General features: G+C 45.0%; 1 protein-coding gene across 1 annotated transcript in view; it reads right to left on the bottom strand.

Annotated features, from left to right (window-relative positions):
• Nucleotides 1–17,269, bottom strand: part of CNTNAP2 (contactin associated protein 2) — a 2,027,980-nt gene that overhangs the window by 32,488 nt on the left and 1,978,223 nt on the right. The gene's annotated exons all lie outside the window — the stretch shown is intronic.

Below are 17,269 nucleotides of genomic sequence, written 5' to 3'. Positions count from 1 at the left end.
GATCCCAGGACCCTGGGATCATGACCTGAGCCAAAGGCAGACGCTTAACCATCTGAGCCACCCAGGCGCCCCTAGAGACTGCTTTAAGACCATGTTTCATTAGTGACTTAGCCAGTAATAAAGTTTTAAAAAATGCCATGAACTGATGTCACAGCTTTGCCAGTCTCAGTTAAAGCACCAGCAAGTTCTGTCGATGCTTGCCTGGAATACAAATCTGTCCTTCTTCAGAACACCTAAGGCATGGTAGTAAAGCTATCCCTTTAGTGTGTTTGAGCTCATTACAGGTAAATTATGTTAATCTGTAAAATTAATTGAACCGCTTTCACACTGAAATCAAATACTACAGCACAATTTACTGTAAGAAACTACTTTTTGCATGGAGACGTCTTGGCCAAGGTGCATGTGGGGGAGACCTGCTCTGAAGAATGCTAATTTGAGAAATGCAGTACAATCACTTCTGAAATTACATTCTCAAGCTGTCCTGGGTATTTTAATACCTTACCTTCATAATGATGTGGGTTATAGCAAATAGCCCACTTAAAATATGACACAATTCCAGGTGAAATCTTACAAAGAAATGCGCACGATGATACTTTTAAGAAGGAGGCAGCGATTACATTTGCAATGCATTAGCAAGCTTTCTGGTTCCTGCTTTTCAGCTGCTGAATACCAAGTGCCCAGCAGGAGTGCTGTGAGAAGGGAGAGACGGGGCACCTGCACAAGCCGCCCGCCCCCCCCCTCCCCGACCGCAGATCCATGCAAGGTCCTGTGCACACGCGTGAGCACCACTTCAGTGGCTGGAATCCAGATGCTGACACCTCAACAGAGATTTCTCCTTTAACTTAGAGACTATTTAAACTCATCCGGATATTCTTCTGGTGCCCCCCATGGGATCTATCCATCAGCTGATTTTTTTGTTTTGTTTTATATGTCTTAGAAATTCCCGTCCACATTTTTTTGCGAGGAACGTGTGTGAAATGAAATATCCCTGTAAAGTCAATTCTTTACTTTCTATGAAGGAGAGCCAAAAGATCTTAGAATGTCAGTGGGACCCAATTTAAAACTTTTGACAAAGCTCTCTTGTGTGCCCTGACGTCACCGTGTGAGGGGCTGGGATGGGCTTTTAAAGAATCTGTGGGATGGACGGAGATGGCAGAGCCGGGTTCCAGGCCCCAAGCTCACCTGTGCCCTGCAGAGACTCAGGTGCACCTGGCCCCATCATGGAGGGGTAGCCGTCCTGTCCATTCCCTCCCTCTGCTCCTGGGCGAATATTCCTACTGGTGGCACTGGGGGTGGCCTTAGGTCATTCTCGGACTGGACACTAAATATCATGTGATCACAGGGAGAGGAAGTTCTTTTCTTCTCCTTCACAAAGAAGGTGTCAGGTTGGCTCAGTTTGGGACTGGACTATCTTGCTCATCACTCCAACACTTGCCAGTTTTGCTTCTTAACAGCCGACCTCAGACCTGAACACTCCAGGTACTGAATTTCCCAATATTCCCATGCCATGTGTTTTTACCAATCCTGTATTGCTACAACAAGTGATACTGGTATTTCGTTTTACGGTTATATTGCAAGACTTCCTTATAACATGCTCTCCTTTGGACACAAATTTATTTAAGGGAAAATGACGAGTCCATTTCAAGAACAATGTTAAGTAGGGGGCGCCTGGGTGGCGCAGTCGGTTAAGCATCTGCCTTTGGCTCAGGTCATGATCCAGGGTCTTGGGATGGAGCCCCGTGTCAGGCTCCCTGATCAGTGGGGAGCCTGCTTCTCCCTCTCCCGCTCCCTCTGCTTATGCTCTCTCTCTCTCATTTCCCTGGAAATGGGAAAAAATGTAAACAGAAAAGGCAAAAAATGGTGCCGTTGGCTCTCCCACTACTGTTCTTTGGGGAATACGGCTGTGGAGAAACTTGGTGCTCCTCTGCACTCCTTAATTTTGGCTTTAAACACCTCTGTTCCACCCAAATGGAATTCTATTCTCTTCCTCTGTTCATGCTTAGTTCCTGTGAGTATCCACACTTCAGAACATCAGAGGTCCCCAGTCCTTCAAAAAGAGAGCTCCAAATGGCTTCCTCCAAGATTCTGCTCCAGGCTCCACCTACCTGGCCCAGGTGTGCTCTTTCCCTGTCCAAATGGGCCAGAAACCTGAATTTGTGCCTCCACTCGATTTACAGTTTCCTCGAGAGCAGGACTGAATGTTACTTATCTTTGTATTCCTCCAAATGTCTAAAATAGCTTCTTGCACAAAGGAATCAGCCAGGGACTGCATGCATGACTAGAACCGCGACTATACGTTAGACAGTCTGTCACCCACACTTGGGTTGTGTGGGATGGGAACCAACACCAGTGATTGAGGCAGAGGCACGTTCACGGTGGGCCAAAGTTTATCAGCGTCGATAGGTGTGGAATGTGGCTTTGAGAGAGGAAGGGAAAGTAGCAAATCTAGATCCAATACAGCTTTATATTTTTATCTACATTTTATATTTACATATATATTTTATAAATATTTACATATAAAGGTCTTTATATACGAACAGACTTTATATATGTATTTATTTCTAGAAGGACGATCACCTGGAAATCCATCTCACTGAAAATGCAATCCTCTTTGAAAATATAGCTGTCTGGCTCTTACCTCGACAGCCGTCTATTTAATGTTGAAGAGCCATTACTATAGACACCCTCCACCAGCCTCAAGAGTGAAGCAGTGATTATATGGGACCTAATGGAATAAATAGGAAGTGGGTTTGAGATCACTGCCTGCGTGAAGTTTTAAATAATTCTTGGACTATCAGACTGAAATGAGATTGGGGAGTAGTCCAAATGGTACACACTGGGAAACATGACTAGGGTGTGGCTGGGCTGGCAGCCACCCTAAATTGCGACTCTCAAGGTTAGGGCTGAGCATCTGGGTCTTGGCTGGCAGAACATCTGGAGGAAGGTTAATTACACCGGGTACAATTTTCCCATTTGGTTAGAGTTGTATGGACAGGAGCCTGAGTGGGTCAATGGAATAGATAAATGGGAAATAACCATAAGCAAAAGAAACTCAAAAAAGACGGGGGGAGAAAGGCAACAAAAAAGCCAAGCGCAGTCAGCTAAAAAAGCAACGTAAACACACACAAACCCCATTCCACCATTTTAACACGATTGCATGATTACCATTAGGTCCTGAAATGTAGGCATCCAGGTTCAGCATCAGTTCTCTGCTCTCACAGGCTAAATGTTTTGATCAGTGACGTCTTCCTGACCAGCTGCCTTTCAAAAGGTGCATAGCTAGAATTAAATCCATGTACATAACTGATGTATAGAATTATGTAATATGATATTTTATTAATCCCTGAGAGAAAGACACTAATGAAATTTCATTGTATTTATTATGTGCTTCTCTCTCTTTCAGAGGAAGGTGGGACTAAAATATGCAGGTGTAATTTAAATAGCTCTTGACCTGTGACAAATGCTAACTCAGTTACAAAGAGGCAATCTGCTGGGAGAAGGAGAATCTTCTCCTCCTACATTGCAAATCTTTTTCTAAGGATTAATAAAACAAGATTGGATTTTTCCCCCAGAAATAATAATAAAAGGAAATGTCTTAACGTGAAGATGCTAGCCTAGACTATTTTGCAAAATGATGAAGTATTACATTTTTATTTGTATAAACTTATTACAGTCCCTGAACTTTGGGGAATGTATATAAAGGTTGGAATTGTCATTCCCTATTTTATTTTTATTTTTATTTTTTTTTAAAGATTTTATTTATTTATTGGACAGAGAGAGACAGCGAGGGCAGGAACACAAGCAGGCGGAGTGGGAGAGGGAGAAGCAGGCTTCCTGCTGAGCAGGGAGCCCGATGTGGGACTCGATCCCAGGACCCTGGGATCATGACCTGAGCCGAAGGCAGACGCTTAACGACTGAGCCACCCAGGCGCCCTGTCATTCCCTATTTTAAAATCTAATCTGAGAACTACAAACTTACTGAGTAATATAACCCAGTGTGATTACAATACAAAGGGAAGACAGAATCCCTGAGCTGTTTCCAAAACCCCAACATTTGGCATCATGCAGAACACACACATCTGAAATATAAATTTTCCACTTTCTCCTGAATGTTTCAAGTTGTCAGACATGAGATAGGAAGCCTGGTGCCCCCTTCCTGCAGCTTGGGGTGCCCTGCTGCACAGCATGACTTTTCAGGGCTAAGAATAACAGGCTTTGCTGAAAGTAACAAGACCTTTCAGAAAACTGGATGTACCTGTCAGTCAAACCACAGAGTTGGGTGCCGTGGTTGACTTTAGAAAAAGGCAGGTCTGGTGTTACCTCTCACAGTCTTAGTAAAATATCAGCTACGTGTCCTAGCTATTTGCTATTGGAGAACAGAACACTAATGCGTTTCCCACGAGTTGGAAATGAACAGACCTGCCTCTTACTCACTGGGCTTTATCCCACTTCCGCTTTTGCATTTTAACTTGTTAGCAGCAGAAATAGAATCCTATGTACAAAATTACCAAACTGAAAAATAATTTCTTCTGTGTGTGCTCTGCTTCTGCTGAAACTTTTTTTTTTTTTTTTTTTTTTGGTTTTGGAAAGCCCTATTACACTCTAGCCAACACCATAAGGAGAGTGAGTCTAGCTTTTAAGTTTTCCTTAATGTCTCTCTAAACCATTGAAGAGTATTCCAGCCAAGACTAGCCCAGGGTCATGTGAAGCTAACTCCCTGGGGAGCAGGGGGATTTGGGGCAATGGGAGGAGGGGAGGGTGCTGACTTCATCTATGTCACAAACAACAGAAGTATAGGCTAGGAAAAACGTGTTAACAAATTTTTGTATTTCCAGGTTAGGTCAAATAGAATGATTCAGTAAAATATTCCTTTGTTCTCGCTTGTATTGTAATTTCTACCCCAGGGGCGTCTAAAGCTGTCTTACCTAAGAGAAAAAAAAAAAAATCCTTTGAGGGCTACGATTGCATGAAAGCCTGACCATTAAAGCACTGGAAAATGGACATGGAGGTAGGGGTTGAAGGCAATGGTTTTCCCAGGGCAATTCGACCTGTCACACACACACAGGAAGAGGAGAAGAAAGCTGTTACCGGAAAGTGTACTGGGGGGGCCCCCTCCAGTGGCTCTCCAGGTTACATAACTAACGTAAGAAAGAATTCAAATCTTGGGACTCTGACATATGAGCTGACTTTCAGAAGGCAAAACCTGCGGCGCCTGGGTGGCTCAGTCCGTTGAGCATCCAACTCTTGGTTTCCGCTCAGGTTATGACCTTGGGGGTCCTGGGATCGAGCACTGCCCCGGGCTTGGCCCAGCAGAGAGTCTGCTTAGGAGATTCTCTCTCTCCCTCTCCTTCCCCTTCTGCCCCTTCCTCTGCTTGTGCACTTCTCTCTCCCTCTCTGAAATAAATAAATAAATAAAATCTTAAAAAAAAAAAAAAAAAGGAAAGACAAAGAAGACAAAGCCTAATGGATGTGTGGAGGCTGAACCAGAAACTGGGGTGGATCCTCACAGGAGTCCGAATGTTTCAACTGTACATGCCCTGGAATGGAGTCGAGATGTGGATCGGGAGGCCTGTGGACACAGAAGTGTGCTTCTCCCCTCAACACCTTCTTCTCTGTTGTACCTCTGAAACGAATGCCTTTATTTCCAGATTGGAGTAATGGTCTACTAGGTTGGGGGAATTCTGACAAAGGCTACCTACCTTTCAGCAAAGCATTTTTTTGGGTCTCCCATGACATTTTCATGGTCAAGACAGTTATGTGTGGGCTCATGAAAGTAAGAGTATTTTTTTTTTTTAAAGATTCTATTTATTTGACAGAGAGAGACACAGCGAGAGAGGGAACATAAGCAGGGGGCATGGGAGAGGGGGAAGCAGGTTTCCCACAGAGCAGGGAGCCAGATGCCAGGCTCGATCCCAGGACCCCGGGACCATGACCTGAGCTGAAGACAGATGCTTAACGACCGAGCCAGCCAGGCGCCCTGACAGTAAGAGTATTCTAAAGGTAGACTTATAACAAGATGAACTGTGGGTGGAATTTGATCAATGGGTAGAAACTAGCTTTAGAGAATTTTCACGGTATGATTCTAAGCTGACATTTATTAATTTAGATAAGGATATCAATGGCACATTGACCAATGGGTCATATAGCATTTAGCGGAAAGGGTGGTCATACGTGAGATCACAGGGTCATGAGCCGAAGGGGCTCTGAGAGGCTGAAATGGTAGCCTGGATCTAACTAGAAAAGTACAGCAGACACAAATACCCCATTACCATAGTTGGAAATAACACCCTGCCCCTCCCCATCACCTCCACTGTCAAGTTGGACGGGATATGCCCAATGGCAGCACGTACCTCCTTCCTCCCCTGTCCCACCCCAGCCCCCCACAGGATTAGGGTATTTTAATTACAAGTGACTTAGGAGTTAAGAGTGAGATGTGGTTGAGTCAAAGAAAGGATGAAGTCTAGATGCTAATCTAGAAGGTGGTTTCTGAGACCGTCTCCTCTAGTGGTCAGAATAAGACCAGAGAGGTGCTCAGTTCAGGACATTCTGCACGAGGCAGCGATAAACGAGGGGGTACAGCAGCCGACCACTACTCTTGAAACTAAATTTCCTACCCCAGTCTCACACAGGTCGCTGTCACTGAAGATCTTCCCTCTTGTGAATTGCTAATTACTCCTGATGGCACTGGTCTGCACTCTTCAGAATACAGAAGGTAAGTTAGAGTCAAACGAATCTGTCTCTAATTTGCCTACATCAAGTGACTTCTATGACTCAGGTGGGGTTTACAGGTCAGTTGATTTTCGTTTTCACAAAGGACAAGGGACGCTCCACAATGTTTGCTTGGGGGCTTTCCTTTCCAGCTCTGACTGAGTTAGTTGAATGCTTATTTTCCCAGCTGGGCACATTCGCCAGGCCTATCATTCTCTCTCCTCTTCTAGATGCCTGGATGTGTCAAACACTTCTGTCTCCTCTCAGAAGGTGCGAATTAGAGTGGCGGCAGCACCTTGAAGAAAATGTATTTTCTGAGCACCGGTAGTCATGTTCTCTTGCTCTCATGCTTCAGCCTTTGTTTCAGAGACGAGGAGGGCTTAAAATATTTTATGGGGCAACTGCGTTAATCTCTCTTCTCTCCTAAAATAGGTTATTGGGAATCTAGGCATCCTGGAAAATGAATCTGTGTAGAGAAGATTTTTTTTTCCTAAACTGAGGACTTAACTCTTTTGCCATGAACACATTTCAGCATTTCTGACTGCGGATCTGTCTAGAATGCTTTCTGACACACAGGAGACCCAAGAGCAAGGCCATGTGACGGCTCTCACGAGGCCTCAGCATTTTTGCCTCCAAGGGCCACTTCCTCTATTAAAAAAAAAAAAAAGCCAGGGGCACCTGGGTGGTGCAGTCAGTTAAGGGTCCAACTCTTGGTTTCAGCTTAGGCTGTGACCTCAGGGTCATGGGATCGAGCCCCGCGTCAGGCTCTGCGTTCAGTGTGGAGTCTGCTTGAGATTCTCTCTCCCTCTCTTTAAAATATACAAATAAATCTTAAAAAAAAAGCCAAACATGATATTTTAGGGCTTTGTTGGTTTAAGATGAATATATTAGTATATTAAAACATTTTCTTCTACCTCAAAGTTAATTTTTTTCTTCTAACTTTGAAAGAAGTGAAAACATTTTCAGGGGTCTCCAAAAGTACTATGGGCTCTGGGAAGTGTAGCTACTGAGCCTCATGGATATGTTGGCCTTTAAAGAACGTATCTGATGACTTTTCTTGATGGCTTAGGACTCGACGGGGGACAGTTTTATCAAGCCAGGGAGACAGCTATGAGGTAGCCCTGGGTTTTTCATTTTCGAATAAGGGTCTGAAGTCACCTTTCTTTCTAGTCATTTGCCTCTGTTTCTAAAGGTGGAGTAAAAACCATGCTACCCCGTAACACGGCTGCCTTTCTGCGGGGGCAACTCCACGTCACAAACCACTTGATGTTCTCTCCCTTCTGAAAATCATCTTCATCTTCTCCGGGATTTTAAAATTTGTGAACCATTCTAACAATCAAAGTCATCTTCTTCAAAAGATGACATTCCTTTAGCTATGATGCTATCTACTCTTTGTACAATTTTTTCTCAATGTCTGGTCTTAGGGCAAGAGTCCACGGAAAAAAAGTGTGCTCTTAATTTCATAGAAAGATTGAATGAAAGTCTTATACAGATCACCTTTCTCATGGAAACTTCATTTGTTCATTCATTCATTCGTTCATACAAGGATTTATTGAATAACTACTGTATGCTAGGTGGTGGGAATTCAGTACTGAAAAAGAGAAGGTTTCCACTTTCAAGGACTGTAATTTGATCTCATATAATATTCTATTTTCTGACAATATGAGGAAAAGTAATATTAATTTTTGCAGGACTTAATGACTGGATAAGTGAAAGATGAAAGAGCTACTTCTCTAGGGTGAGCTCAAAAGCCGGTTTAGCAATAAGCAAAACATCATTCCATTCCTCAGGGAAAACCTAGTGCTCTGAAATGCAATTTCACTATGAAAATTAAAGCTGGGAAAGGCACAGATTATGTGTAGGGGGACACATTATTTTGAATAAGACAATCCGGGAAGGCCACTGCTGAGATGACATTCGAGTTCTGAAGAAATTTAAGGGAAGTCATGTACTTATCGAGGGAAAATAATTCCAGGCAGAAAGAACAGTAACTACAAAGGCCCTGAGGAAACACACATATGTGAATCCTGGCTTCCCCTTAAAGGCTGAAACTCGGGGCTGGAGTGGGGTGGATCCTGCTTGCCCAGATGTAGACTGGTTGGGTGACTTTCAAGCTTCCTGCTAGCAGCTTTGTATTTGATGTGGTACATGAGCACAAAGGTATCCTCTGGGTGGGACAGCCACTCTTGTCTGTTGGATGAGGCTGAGGCAGCTCTGTGGCCCCACAGCCTGGACACATCCTGGGTGCTGGACGGACAGCGGCTGACAGAGAGGCCTGGGACTGGGCACGGACACCTTGAGACTTGAGAGAAATGGCGGACCACGACCTTTAGTAACCCCTAGCATGACATCCCCCAGACCTCAACTCCTCAGCAGATGTCAATGCAGTGATCAGTCCACACTAGCCACCAGAGCAAAGACCTATAAGGAGCCTGTTGTGGGTTGAGGTGTGTCCCCCCAAAAGAAAGATATGCTGAAGTCCAAACCTTGGCACCTGTGAATGTGACCTTATTTGGAAATAGGGTCTTTGCAGATGTCCTGAAGTTTAGATGAAGTCACATTTGATTAGGGTGATTCAGGTGGCCCTCAACCAAGGACTGGTGCCCTTACAAGAAGAGGAGAGACAGAGACACATGCAGGGATAAGGTCAAGTGAAGACGGAGGCAGAGACTGAAGTCCTGCTACTACAAACCAAGGGCCACCAAGGGCCACCAAGGACTGCCAGCAACCACCAGAAGCCAGGACAAAAGACAGATTCTCCCTCTGAAGTCCTAGGAAAGAACCAATCCTGCTGAACCCTTGATTTCAGACTTCTGGCCTCCAGAACCAGGAGGGAACACATTTTTGTTTTTTTTTAGGCCATGCGGTTTGTGGCATTTTATCATGGCAGCTGTAGGAACTAAGATGGTCTCCCGAGTGTCACCCCAGGCTCTTTGCAGTCCTGGAAATGAGACTGGGGGGAGAGAGCGAGCATCTGCCCCCGAGAGAAGAGTTAGCCTCAAAGAAACACTTCTAATATGAGATATTTCATTAACCTTCAGTGCAAGCTTAGGTCTCTGCCCAACGCAAGCCAAGAACACAGGAAGGGGAGCCTCAGATCATGATGGGGCCAGCTGTGGAAAATGGCAACAACAATGCATCTTTTTGCTCATCTGAACTTAGTTCATACACTTTTAAGCCCTTTACAAACTAATGAAAATAATGCTTTCTTCATGCAATTGGCGACAGAGAAAGGGATCATTCTGGTCTTTTCTGGGGTCACTTCTGTAGGTTGGGGGCTTCCACTCCGCCACGGCCATCGTGTGCAGCGCCGAAACGCTTTGACTCAGAATCCTCGAAGCATTTGTTTCTTCTGGGTTGAGAAGTCTTACAGAGAAGTTGATCCAATAACTAGATGGGCCTGTTGCTATATCTCCTGCTTTGCTGGTGTCTCCCTTTGTGACCGACCTCAAGTGAGGTGGCCTCTGGGCCAAGGGCGGGGCTGTGTCTCTCACCTGCTGGTGTGGAGGAGCTCTCTCTCCTTCTGGCTGCTCTCTTTGCCCCAAGGCTTGGTGGCCTCTGAGTCCCTTCTCCTCCTCCTTCTCCCTCCTCCCAACTTTTCTCTACACCTTACAAAGAGTTTGCGGGCCCAGAATGGTGAATTCAAGTCAGAGACAATGACCTTGGTGCGGATGAGGGCTGGCGTCCACGTGTTTACGGCAGCGCAGACAGCCAGGAGTCCTTACTTGTACTGTTCTCACTACACGTAGTTCAGCTCATCCTCATGTTTCAGGGTCAGAGCGGGTCTCCTTCCCTTCCCGTCCGGCCAGCCCATGGCTGCTAAACCACAGTACTCCACGCTGCCGTAAAGGAGCCCGAAGGATTCTTTTTTTTTTTTTTAAGATTTTATTTATTTGAGAGAGAGAGTGCAAATGAGGGCAGGGGCAGAGGGGGAGGGAGAGGGAGAGAATCTCAAAGACTCCATGCTGAGCGCTGAGCCCAACTCGGACGCAGGACTAGATCTCATGACCCCGAGATCACGACCTGAGCTAAAACCAAGAGTCTGACGCTCAACCAACTGAGCCACCCGGGCACTGCAGGAGTCCTAAGGGCTCTTCTAGAAACTACCAAAACACACATCACTGTTTCTAGAGATTTCCTTTGGTAAGAAATGTTATTGTATTTTTTTCACATTTAGAGAAAAGTCCTCGATTAAGGATCAAACACAAATCATTTCAAGTAATGATGAATCTGAAGATATTACATCTGCACCTCAGTATCCTAAAGATTTAAAACCAACAACTGAGAAGATTTCCTATATATCCCAGGGCAGTGAGATGTGTTTTCTCTGCAGACAATTTAGAGTGGGATTCAAGAATTCTCCTCTCTTTACCTTGCTTACTGCTAAAATTCATACAGCAAAAAAGATAATGTGAGACACCAAGAAATATCGCTGGAAGTTGGCTACATCAAACCTGTCTTAGTGAATGAGTTTACTGAAGAGCCTCCTAGGAGAAAGGACAAATTTCCTTCAAAGGAAACTTTCAGAAGGTTACTTAAGTATTCCATCTCTCTAGTAGTTTACCTGCCCACACCTTTAATTTCCAGATCTGGACAAAGACACATAGGTGAATGACACACATACAAAGAAGGGAATGTCACAAGCAAGTCACTCTTGATATTAGAGCAGACTTTCCATATCTTCCTATACAAAGACAAAACACTTTCTCCAAATTTAGTATAAGATGAGCATCTGAATTGGAAAGTGTCCTTATTTATATTTAAGAATGGAGGCTTTGCCCCTTTGTGTTAGGTTTTCTAGAAGAGCCCCTATTTTTCTCCTCCTTCCTCATCAATGGCCAATAAAGGGAAACAGTAACAGTCCTCGCTGACATCTTGAGCACACATTTTATGCAGAGCCCTGCCCTGTGCTGAGCAATTTACACGTGTTAACTTTTCTAATTCTTGTGGCTCCTCCATAAAAATAGGTGATTATCTTGCTTCTCATTTTGCAGAGGAAACAGGCCTGGAACAGTGACACATCTTAACCCTTCTGTTACTCTGATCTTAACTGTTCTCTAATGTAGTCCTGATCAGGTGCTTGAAAGGAGAACATCTGGAAGCTGACAAAACTTCTGAGGGAGGTCAGTTCTATTTCCAGAAAGTTAAACAGAAGGTCAGAGCGCCTAACAGCAGTTTCTACAGGTACTGCCTCTCTCCCCCCGGGACACCCTCTTAAGTGGATGAGACTCCTCGGGCTCCTGGGGGGGGAAGGGGCAGGTGGGCCAGCCCCCCTCACTCAAGAGCCATCCTTTCTCATGCATTCGATCTCCAAACTGTCGAATACTCCCTCCTCTCCCATTTTCATTTAAGCCGGCCTCACTTCGTGTCTGAGTCCTTGTGGCAGCCTCTCTGCCTGCCATTTTGTCCCCCCCCCCCCATTTCATACTGGTCCTTGTCGTTGGAGGAATGCTTCCAAAACTCAGATGGGATCCTCTCATTCCCCTTCAATGGCTGCCTCTAACGCAAAGAACGTGCTCCTCAAAATGATCAATGAGCCTGTCCACGCTCTGGCCCCACCTCCACGCCTGGTTGTCTACTCATGCCCTCTACTGACCCAGGGGTCCGACCACCTTGAACTACCTCCAGGCTGAGTCATGAGCACCCCTCTTGGCCTCCTCAGAGGAGTCCAGAGGAACAGGGTTGTTAGTTCATGTGATGACAGGTTTTTCTCCCTCACTAGACTGGAAGCTTCTCTCAAGGAAGGCGCATGTCTTCTTGTCTTGTGTCTTCTTGACATGCTCGAGTGCCTAGAACCTGGGCTCCACAGATCAGGAGTGAACGAGACGTCCTCCTCCTGTGCATACAACTTCCCGCTTGTCTGACACTTGTTTTGAAATTTTTGCAGACAAACATCTGGATGCTAACGAAAAAGCAATTATTTTGATCCACATATATACACTTATCCATACGCATACAAACATTGAGTTGAAATCAGGACTACGGACTAATCCTTTCTTGATAAAAGGCCCTGTGCCGGGCACTGGGAGCAGAGAGAATCAGACAAACCACAGTCCCCTGCAGGGATTTCACCTTCAAGAGTAAACACGGGCCCAGGCAAAACAAGATAAAGGCCACGATGCACCTTCCGAAGAGAGAACTGGAGATGAAGACTGGAGCAGAAAGGACCACGGGAAGCCTGCTGGAAGGGAGGATGTAAATGATCCCTGAACCAGGTACAGTTTGAAGAGGGAAGGAGGAGGGCAGAGAGAGAGGCGGGCATGCGCACAAGCAGCCGAGGGGCACCCGTGTGAACTCTAAGTGCCACAGAGGTGCTGGGGTGCCAGACGAAGCCTGAAAATGCCCCTCTTGTGGATGTTGTGCAGGGCCTCAGGTTTCAAATCAGTTTCTCCTCGATTTGCTAAGCACCGGAGCATCTCTGAAGACTTGTTTTTTAATTGCAGCAAAACACACAATCTAAAATTGAAGAGCGTGGGAAACACTTAAGCGGAGATGCGTGTCAGCTCACCTTGGCATTGGTGGGTGAGATGGGTGGGGAAGGCACAGGAGACCAACACCGCCATGCTAAGTGAGGGCTGGTGAGGCTCTGACCGAGGGGTGGTCGCCTAGGAGAGGTCTCATTCACAAATGAACATCCTTCTAAAACCCTGCTTTTCACCTGCTCTAATTTGTCAAATAGGAAAAAGGGTGATCTGTGTCAGGAAAATTAAAAAAAAAAAATGGTAAATTAATATAATAAAGGATACTGCTTGTGTAATAGGCGATCAACACGGGAGGGTTTGAGTGTTCACCCCTTGGATCTTGGAGAAGCTGGAGTTCAGTCCGGAGGCACCGGGCACTCAGGAGCTGGTGCTTTCCAGGCGGACGATTCATTTTGATGATGAAGCCTCGGTGACCATTACTATCTGTGCGTCCATGGGCTGAAGAAAGCCTGGTTGCTCTCAGCGCATATGACATATTTTTATGATACAATTCTCTTCACTTCCCGTCCTTTATGGATCATTTTATAAGAGTGAGTGGAAAGGTCGTTTGTGAAGCACGATTTAAAAAAGTGCACAGTGAAGGGAATCAGTGCTCTCCTTTAGATAGGAAAATTTAAGAAGTTCAAGTTGTGAATGCTAATAAAATGCAAATGACACAATATTCTCCAGGCGCATATAACCACATATGTACATCATCATCCTTTCAAGGTGAAATAATAGTGGTGGATATCAGTATCTCTCATCTATGGATGAGGAAACCAAGACTTATTCCTGTGAAGTGACTCATCACTCAGTGACAGACGGCAGAGCCAGTGTTGCTGACCTTCATTCCGGGTTTCCAGACACCGAAGTTCCCGTAGTTACAAAAATAGGTGTTCACTCGGACGACGGGTGTGGCTCTCCTAGTGACACAGACTGTGTTTTGCTGATTTCTATTCCTCTCTAGTTGTACAGTACATCACTTTGTTTCCAAATTATGTAAAATTTTTCTGGAGGAAAAGTGATGTGACCCCAGATGAATCGATGTCGACTCATGGCACAAGGGAACACCAAAGGGATTCCCAATGTTTGAGCTGAGTATTTACCGGGAGTGTTCACATGTGGGAGCTGTTCTGCTCATTTCTTGTTCTACCTCTCAGACTCAGAGTCCCTGAAAAACTGAGAGCAGACTGATAAATGGAGATCGATAACAGGCTTATTTCCCAGTAAAGGAAGAATCCTGGGTGGGATTATATGAAATCACAGGCGTTAAGTGCTTAAAGTTAACTTGGCAAACTGTTAAGGCTAGAATGGAAGGGAGAAAAAGCTGCCAATGGAAATAATTTTGGCTAAATCTCTTAATGCTCGGGGCGCCTGGGTGGCTCAGTCGTTAAGCAACTGCCTTCAGCTCAGGTAATGATCCCAGGGTCCTGGGATCGAGCCCCACATTGGGCTCCCTGCTTGGCGGGAAGCCTGCTTTTCCCTCTCTCCCACTCCCCCTGCTTGTGTTCCTGCTCTCGCCATCTCTCTCTGTCAAATAAATAAAATCTAAAAAAAAAAAAAAAAAAAAATCCCTTAATACTGAAAGAACATCGGGAGGGGCTGAGTAATGAGTATCCTCAAAGAGCAGTGGGGTGGGGGGCGATGTACGGATATAGTGGGTTCACTTTGTATTGTCTAAGTCAGGAATCATCATTGTTAACCCTGTTATTGCTAAGGATAATAACAAGCTCTGCTAAACTTCTGCTTTTCAATGAGAGCACAGGGGCTGACTGCTTTACAAACATCTCATTTAAAACCAAGTTTCCCTTGTTTTCATCAGTTGTGAGGTTTGTTTGGTTTGGTTTTGTCAATAGTGACATCCCTTCCTCCAAATCAATGTGGGGTGACCTGTCCACATCAGCCTGAAGCAGCCCTGGGTGGGAGTCCGCCACTGTGTGTCAGGATCGAGTTGGGAATGGGAATTCCTTACCAGCTGCCTGGGCTGGTGACTCTGGCGGCGTAAGGTTGACTTGGAATGAAAGGATGTAGCAAACAAATTGGACTTTTTTCAGAACCTGTGCCTCTGACTTTGGAGGAGTGAAGCTGCAGCTTGGGGACGTTGTCCCAGGGAAGGGAGTTGTCTCAGGAAAGGGAGCGATAACCCCCGCACCCCAACCACAGAGTCAGAGGCTGCCTGCCCCTCTGTTTTTGGACTCGCGAGCACGGCTGGCTCCGGGGCGAGACTGGGCTGAGTGTGGAGGAAGGATGCCGTTGCAGTCATTCCCCAAAAGGTCTGGGTGGGTCTCCGTTTTCAGCTCGGCACGTCCTGGACTGGACCAGCAGTCTAAGGGCCGCCCCAGGTAATTTCCCCCAGGTCGTTTTAGGAATGTGTCTAAATCCCAGCAGAGCTGGACAATTTTGGCCATGTCAATGATTTTTCCACAGAAACCGTTCAAAGAACCAAAGAATGAATCAGTTATCAAAGGGAATCAGAAAAATGGGACAGAAAAGAAATACTTGGAACTAAGATTTGCTTCAAAATATTGGATACTAGTGTTTGTTTGACAGGCTTAAAAACCAGATCTTTCAGTTTATCAAAAATACAACAGACTCCTTGAATACTTCTCAACACCTGCTAAGGCTGGCCACTGAAAGCTTTGATTTCCTGGGTTTATCTGAGTTTTCAGGTTGTACAAGCCGGTTATGTGCTGTACAACTTTGTTGTTCAGAGCTATGCATTTGTTTTTATCTCAAAATAACATGAATTTAGGGCTAAACCTTAATTTCCTGGCTAAACTTTAGTCCTAGTAAAGGAAGCTTTTGATAATTAGCTCTGTGCATTTTGATTGTACTCAAACTAAAATCCTCGGTAAATACCGGAAGCTGGAGACAGACACAAAAATATAAACGTAATATAAAATTGGAATATTTTGGTTTGCTTTTTACTTTTTAAACCTAGCTTACTGAGGTATACTTTGTATGCAGTAAATGCACCTACTTTAAGTACAGTTTTGATGAATTTTGCCAAATATATACCCATATGTAATAGTCTAACCAAGATGCAGAACATTTAAGTTGGAAGAGTGTACAAATTTCCTTCAGCTTCCTGCTATTTGTGTGCTTGTACGTGTATGTATGCAGGTGGGGTAAAATCATCCCTGAAAACGAAGGTCCTTAAAAGGACTTCCACCCTAGTGGAGACCCTTGAGAACAATTCTATTTAAGATCTTTAATAGTTCTGCCATTTGTATAAGAAAGTTTATAGAAGAATATAGCATTGGGCTCAAAATCTTATCAGGTGATGTTGATTTATAGGAGAGTTTTTGCCACAGGAAGGCTTTTTTCTGCCTTTTTAAGGTCCCTTCAGAGACAAAAGGGAATGTTTTATAGGTAATGGGGCAGCACATCATCCTCAGTTTCCAGGTTCTGGGGGTATAAATCCTTTCAGAATCCATAGGTTTGCATAATCAAGTATGAATGAATCCATGACTATATAAAAGTATCTTTGTAGTACCTTTCATAAAATCTTCACCGTCTCCCTCTCTTCCATTTTGCTCCTTCCACAGCATTCTCTGAGGGGGGTCAGTTTGGTGGGCCTTCTCAGGGCAACCACGCGTTACTGAAGGACTTGAAAATGGTCCCCAAACAATTGCTGGGTGGCCTGCCCAGCTGACCTCGAGCTCAGAGTTAGCACCCAGGGCTCCCTCCCCTTGAGCTTTTATTAGCGTTTGCATTTTCAGTTAGCAGTACTATCTCTAGACCACATTTCAGCAAAATTGAGTTCTAATTCCTCAGAATCACCTCATCTACTCTGGGAACCTGGCCAGTCCTGCTCTGAAGGTCACAGATATAATGGCTTGTGATATAGGGCAGGTGGCTTTGGAGAAAGGTAGGGAACGGAGCTTGTTTGTTCTAAGGGAGATGCTGGGGAGGCGAACTAAACCCTAACTGTGTGGTTCTGGATCTGGAGAAAGCCCCAGATCAAGGATGCCCCCCTCCAGGGCTGCCTTCCAGTGCCTAGAATAGGAGCGGAATGGGCTGGGAACTCAGTAAGTCTTTATGGAATAAATGACCAGATGTAGCCACAAGCAATGGGATCCCTATTTCTATTTTTTTTC

This window comes from Callorhinus ursinus, unplaced genomic scaffold (assembly GCF_003265705.2).
Source record: "Callorhinus ursinus isolate GAN/ISIS: 27379988/994484 unplaced genomic scaffold, GSC_fseal_2.0 scaffold12, whole genome shotgun sequence".
Lineage (NCBI taxonomy): Eukaryota > Metazoa > Chordata > Mammalia > Carnivora > Otariidae > Callorhinus > Callorhinus ursinus.
This window is presented reverse-complemented; position numbering and strand designations above follow the sequence as displayed.